Genomic DNA, 7980 nt, shown 5'->3' on the forward strand with positions numbered 1-7980 from the left:
TAAAATTAACTTCAACAAACACATCATCACTTGAATCATTTAAATTATCTTAAATAAACACATCATCACTTGAATCATTTAAATTGTCTTAAATAAACACATCATCACTTGAATCATTTAAATTATCATAAATAAACACATCATCACTTCAATTATTTAAATTATCTTTAATAAACAAATCATCACTTGAATTATTTAAATTATCTGGAAGTCCTGATAAATTATGAAAATTAAGGGTTAAAAGACGATTTTAATCAGTGATTTCGCCCTCGTGAGAGAAGGTGAAAAGTGCCGAATGAGCTGATCTGAATCACTGCAAAAACACACACACACACACACACACACACACACACACACACACACACACACACATCGCATGTGCAAAACATCTCGTCGTATCGTGACGTCATTTCGAAAGTTGCGTGTGAACCTCCACTTTTCACGTCACGTGCTTTGGGTCACAACAGCGAATGGGGTCGTGAAATAAAATCTCAGGGAGTATTAAAACATTGTTTCCACCCAGTTTTGAAACAGGAACCTTTGGATTGTTGTGTTGTGAGCAGGGATTCGTGATTATTGTTGTTTTACCAGAAGGGGGTTGTTGGCAGACCTTGAGTACCCTGCAGAAATCTGGTGGGGACAAATCGCAGACAGAGCAGGGGGTACCGAAGAGGAGACGGTAGAAGCCAGAAAGACCACTAACCAACCTGCGGTGAGATAGTGAGAGGCCCAAAGAATCAGCCTGATTGCATCCTATATTTCTTGGTTTCCATCGTGTGAAGCTGAGAAAGGTGAGAGGCAGGAGCACCATCCCAAACCGAGAGCAGTACTCAATGAGGCTGCGGACGAAAGCTTTGAATGTGGTCTTTTCACTCCACGTGCTTGGGGTCACAACAATGAAGGGGAAGAGAAAAAAAATCTCAGGGAATATTAAAATGTTGTTTTTACCCAGATACCTTTCACGTGTTAGGCAAATGTCATAACCACTACACTACAGAAACCTGCTTGTGTCAGCAACCCCATCATGTCCTTTAATAAATAATCTCCCACTGGTGACAACACATCATTTTGGATGATTGATGAAGAACGAAACAGAAAAGCGAATGAATCTGGTGTTCAGAACAAGTGTTCTCCTCCATTCCTCATGTCGTGTCGAACTGTTCGTGACGTCACTTACTTCGTTTAAAAAAATCCACATTTTATTTAATTTCGTGCACAAACAAAAACTTGAGTTCTGGATAACGCTAAATGAGTGTTGAATAATAGTTTTTTGAAAAAAAAATGAAACCGTGAAAAGTAAAAATAACATGTTTCCGCCCGGTTTCGAACCAGGGACCTTTCGCGTGTGAGGCGAACGTGATAACCACTCCACTACGGAAACTGGGACACACCAGCAACCCGACGGAAGGATGACAACACGGAAGGGTATTTATTGAAGATAAATTAAATAATTCAAGTGATGAGAAACACATCATCACTTGAATTATTTAAATCATCTGAAATAAACACATCACTTTAATCATTTAAATGATCTTAAATAAACACATCATCACTTGAATCATTTAAATTAACTTCAATAAACACATCATCACTTGAATTATTAAAATTAACTTCAAGAAACACATCATCACTTGAATTATAAAAATTAACTTCAATAAACACATCATCACTTGAATCATTTAAATTATCTTAAATAAACACATCATCACTTGAATCATTTAAATTGTCTTAAATAAACACATCATCACTTGAATCATTTAAATTATCTTAAATAAACACATCATCACTTCAATTATTTAAATTATCTTTAATAAACAAATCATCACTTGATTTATTTAAATTATCTGGAAGTCCTGATAAATTATGAAAATTAAGGGTTAAAAGACGATTTTAATCAGCGATTTCGCCCTCGTGAGGGAAGGTGAAAAGTGCCGAATGAGCTGAACTGAATCACTGCAAACACACACACACACACACACACACACACACACACACACACACACACACACACACACACACACACACACACACACACACACACACACACATCGCATGTGCAAAACATCTCGTCGTATCGTGACGTCATTTCGAAAGTTGCGTGTGAACCTCCACTTTTCACGTCACGTGCTTTGGGTCACAACAGCGAATGGGGTCGTGAAATAAAATCTCAGGGAGTATTAAAACATTGTTTCCACCCAGTTTTGAACCAGGAACCTTTGGTTTGTTAAGTGAATGTGATTACCACAACACTATGGAAACTGGCCTGTGTTAACAACCCCATCATGTTCTTTAATAAATAATCTCTCACTGGACATGACATGGATTTTCAGGAAGGAAGCTGGGAATTTGAAGGAAGTGGAATTGGGGTGGATTAACGGGGGTAGAAAATATTGAGGATTTGGAAAAGACATCGTGGTGAACAGCTGGTTTGAAGACCTGGTGGGAAGAATGGGATTGAAGCGAGTGAGGGAGTTTATTCCAAAGGTGGGGAAAAAGAGGAATGAAAAAGTGAAGGTGAGCAGGAATTCGTCATTATTGTTGTTTTACCAGAAGGGGGTTGTTGGCGGACCTTGAGTACCCTGCAGAAATGTGGTGGGGACAAATCGCAGACAGAGCAGGGGGTACCGAAGAGGAGACGGGAGAAGCCACAAAGACCACCAACCAACCTGCGGTGAGATAGTGAGAGGCCCAAAGAATCAGCCTTATTGCATCCGAGATTTCTTGGTTTCCATCATGTGAAGCTGAGAAAGTTGAGAGGCAGGAGCACCATCCCAAAGGGAGAGCAGTACTCAATCAGGCTGCAGACGAAAGCTTTGAATGTGGTCTTTTCACTCCACGTGCTTGGGGTCACAGCAATGAAGGGGAAGAGAAAAAAAAATCTCAGGGAATATTAAAATGTTGTTTTCACCCAGATACCTTTCACGTGTTAAGCAAATGTCATAACCACGACACCACAGAAACCTGCTTGTTATCAGCAACCCCATCATGTCCTTTAATAAATAATCTCCCACTGGTGACAACACATCATTTTGGATGATTGATGAAGAACGAAACAGAAAAGCGAATGAATCTGGTGTTCAGAATAAGTGTTCTCCTCCATTCCTCATGTCGTGTCGAACTGTTCGTGACGTCACTAACTTCGTTTAAAAAAATCCACATTTTATTTAATTTCGTGCACAAACAAAAACTTGAGTTCTGGATAACGCAAAATGAGTGTGGAATAATAGTTTTTTGAAAAAAAAAATGAAACCGTGAAAAGTAAAAATAACATGTTTCCGCCCGGTTTCGAACCGAGGACCTTTCGCGTGTGAGGCAAAGGTGATAACCACTACACTACGGAAACAAGGACACACCAACAACCCAACGGAAGGATGACAACACGGAAGGGTATTTATTGAAGATAAATTAAATAATTCAAGTGAAAAGAAACACATCATCACTTGAATTATTTAAAATATCTTAAATCAACACGTCATCACTTGAATTATCTAAATTATCTCAAATAAATACATCATCACTTGAATTATTTAAATTATCTGAAATAAACACATCATCACTTGAATTATTGAAATTATCTCAAATAAACACATCATCACTTGAATTATTTAAATTATCTTAAATAAACACATCACTTTTATCATTAAAATGATCTTCAATAAACACATCATCACTTGAATCATTTAAATTATCTGAAATGAACACATCATCACTTGAATTATTTAAATTATCTTAAATAAACACATCATCACTTGAATCATTTAAATGATCTCAAATAAACACATCATCACTTGAATCATTTAAATTATCTGAAATGAACACATCATCACTTGAATTCTTTAAATTGTCTTAAATAAACACATCATCACTTGCATTATTTAAATTATCTTCAATAAACACATCATCACTTGAATTATTTAAATTATCATGAAAAAACACATCATAACTTGAGTCATTGAAATTATCTTAAATAAACACATCATCACTTGCATGATTGAAATTATCTTAAATAAACACATCATCACTTGAATTATTTAAATTATCTCAAATAAACACATCATCACTTGAATTATTTAAATTATCTTAAATAAACACATGATTACTTTAATCATTTGTATGATCTTAAATAAACACATCATCACTTGAATTATTTAAATTATCTTAAAGAAACACATCATCACTTGAATCATTTAAATAATCTTAAATAAACACATCATCACTTGCATTATTTAAATTATCTTAAATAAACACATCATCATTGGAATTATTTAAATTATCTCAAATAAACACATGATCACTTGAATGATTTAAATTATCTTAAATCAACACATGATCAATTGAATCATTTAAATTATATCTTAAATCAACACATCATCACTTGAATCATTTAAATTATCTTCAATAAACACATCGTCACTTGAATCATTAAAATTATCTTAAATAATCACATCACTTGAATCATTTAAATTATCTTAAATAAACACATGATCACTCGAATTATTTAAATGATCTTAAATAAACACATCATCATTTGCATTATTTAAATTATCTTAAATAAACACATCATCACTTGAATTATTTAAATTATCTTAAATAAACACAAAATCACTTGAATTATTGAAATTATCTTAAATAAACACATCATCACTTGAATTATTTAAATTATCTGAAATAAACACAACATCACTTGAATCATTAAATTATCTGAAATAAACACATTATCACTTTAATCATTTAAATTATCATGAATAAACACATCATCACTTGAAACATTTAAATTATGATGAATAAACACATCATCACTTAAATCATTTAAATTATCATGAATAAACACATCATCACTGAAATCATTTAAATTATCATGAATAAAAACATCATCACTTGAATCATTTTAATTATTTTATACAAACACATCATCAATTGAATGATTTAAATGATCTTAAATAAACACATCATCAATTGAATTATTTAAATTATCTTAAATAAACACATCATCACTTGAATTATTTAAATTATCTTAAATAAACACATCATCACTTGAATTATTAAAATTATCTTAAATAAACACATCATCACATGAATTATTTAAATTATCTTGAATAAACACATCATCACTTGAATTATTTAAATTGTGTAAAATATACACACCATCACTTGAATTATTTAAATTAACTTCAATAAACACATCATCACTTGAATCATTTAAATTATCTTAAATAAACACATCATCACTTGAATTATTTAAATTATCTTAAATAAACACATCATCACTTGAATTATTTAAATTATCTGAAATCAACACATCATCACTTGAGTAATTTAAATTAACTTCAATAAACACATCATCACTTGAATCATTTAAATTATCAAAAATAAACACATCATCACTTGAATCATTTAAATTGTCTTAAATAAACACATCATCACTTGAATCATTTTAATTATCTTAAATAAACACATCATCACTTCAATTATTTAAATTATCTTAAATAAACACATCATCACTTGAATTATTTAAATTATCTGGAAGTCCTGATAAATTATGAAAATTAAGGGTTAAAAGACGATTTTAATCAGCGATTTCGCCCTCGTGAGGGAAGGTGAAAAGTGTCGAATGAGCTGAACTGAATCACTGCAAACACACACACACATACACACACACACGCACGCACACACACACACACACACACACACACACACACACACACACACACACACACACACACACACATGTGCAAAACATCTCGTCGTATCGTGACGTCATTTCGAAAGTTGGGTGTGAACCTCCACTTTTCACCTCACGTGCTTTGGGAAACAACAGCGAAGGGGTCGTGAAATAAAATCTCAGGGAGTATTAAAACATTGTTTCCACCCAGTTTTGAACCAGGAACCTTTGGTTTGTTAAGTGAATGTGCTTACCACAACACTATGGAAACTGGCCTGAGTTGACAACCCCATCATGTTCTTTAATAAATAATCTCTCACTGGACATTACATGAACTTTCAGGAAGGAAGCTGGGAATTTGAAGGAAGTGGATTTGGGGTGGATTAACGGGGGTAGAAAATATTGAGGATTTGGAAAAGACATGGTGGTGAACAGCTGGTTTGAAGACCTGGTGGGAAGAATGGGATTGAAGCGAGTGAGGGAGTTTATTCCAAAGGTGGGGAAAAAGAGGAATGAAAAAGTGAAGGTGAGCAGGGATTCGTGATTATTGTTGTTTTACCAGAAGGGGGTTGTTGGCGGACCTTGAGTACCCTGCAGAAATGTGGTGGGGACAAATCGCAGACAGAGCAGGGGGTACCGAAGAGGAGACGGTAGAAGCCATAAAGACCACCAACCAAACTGCGGTGAGATAGTGAGAGGCCCAAAGAATCAGCCTTATTGCATCCTATATTTCTTGGTTTCCATCGTGTGAAGCTGAGAAAGGTGAGAGGCAGGAGCACCATTCCAAAGGGAGAGCAGTACTCAATCAGGCTGCGGACGAAAGCTTTGAATGTGGTCTTTTCACTCCACCTGCTTGGGGTCACAACAATGAAGGGGAAGAGAAAAAAAATCTCAGGGAATATTAAAATGTTGTTTTCACCCAGTTACGTTTCGCGTGCTTGGCGAACGTGATAACCACGACACTACGGAAACCTGCTTGAGTCACCACCCCCATCATGTCCTTTGTAAATAATCTCTCACTGGTGACAACACATCATTTTGGATGATTGATGAAGAACGAAACAGAAAAGCGACTGAATCTGGTGTTCAGAACAAGTGTTCTTCTGCATTCCTCATGTCATGTCAAACTGTTCGTGATGTCACTTACTTCATTTGAAAAACATCCACATTTTATTTAATTTCGTGCAAAACAAAAACTTGAGGTTCAGATAACGTAAAATGAGTTTTGAATAATATTTTTTGTTAAATTAAAAAATGAAACCGTGAAAAGTAAAATTAACATGTTTCCGCCCGGTTTCAAATTGAGGACCTTTTGCGGGTGAGGCGATGGTGATAACCACTACACTACAGAAACTGGGACACACCGACAACCTGATGGACGGGTGACAACACGGAAGGGTATTCAGTGAAGATACATTAAATAATTCAAGTGATGATAAACACATCATCACTTGAATTATTTAAAATATCTTGAATGAACACATCACTTGAATTATTTAAATTATCTCAAATAAATACATCATCACTTTAATTATTTAAATTATCTAAAATAAACACATGATCACTTGAATTATTTAAATTATCTCAAATAAACACATCATCACTTGAATTATTTAAATTATGTTGAATAAACACATCTCTTTAATAATTTAAATGATCTTAAATAAACACATCATCACTTGAATCATTTCAATTATCTCAAATAAACACATCTCTTTAATCATTTAAATTATCTCAAATAAACACATCATCACTTGAATTATTTAAATTATCTCAAATAAACACATCATCACTTGAATTATTTAAATTATCTTAAATAAACACATCATCACTTTAATCATTTGAATGATCTTAAATAAACACATCATCACTTGCATTATTTAAATTATCTTAAATAAACACATCATCACTTGAATGATTTAAATTATCTTAAATAAACACATCATCACTTGAATCATTAAAATTACCTTAAATAAACACATCATCACTTGCATTATTTCAATTATCTTAAATAAACACATCATCATTGGAATTATTTAAATTATCTCAAATAAACACATCATCACTTGAATTATTTAAATTATCTTCAATAAACACATGATCACTTGAATTATTTAAATTATCTTAAATAAACACATGATCACTTGAATCATTTAAATTATATCTTAAATAAACACATGAACACTTGAATCATTTAAATTATCTTAAATAAAACACATCATCACTTGAATCATTTAAATTATCTTAAATAATCACATCACTTGAATCGTTTAAATTATCTTAAATAAACACATCATCACTGGAATTATTTAAATTAT

The 7980-nt window shown here is 33.1% G+C and overlaps 2 non-coding genes across 2 annotated transcripts; both read right to left on the minus strand.

The window, feature by feature from the left end:
- Positions 1-1308: 1308 nt before the first annotated feature.
- Positions 1309-1381, minus strand: TRNAV-CAC (transfer RNA valine (anticodon CAC)). Its single transcript has one exon. It is a non-coding gene; the product is annotated as a tRNA-Val (tRNA).
- Positions 1382-3270: 1889 nt separating this feature from the next.
- Positions 3271-3343, minus strand: TRNAV-CAC (transfer RNA valine (anticodon CAC)). The gene has a single exon. It is a non-coding gene; the product is annotated as a tRNA-Val (tRNA).
- Between the last annotated feature and the right edge of the window lie 4637 nt (positions 3344-7980).

This window comes from Eptatretus burgeri, chromosome 15, assembly GCF_056783735.1.
Source record: "Eptatretus burgeri isolate ZD-2024b chromosome 15, Ebu_testis_v1, whole genome shotgun sequence".
Classification (NCBI taxonomy): Eukaryota; Metazoa; Chordata; class Myxini; order Myxiniformes; family Myxinidae; genus Eptatretus; species Eptatretus burgeri.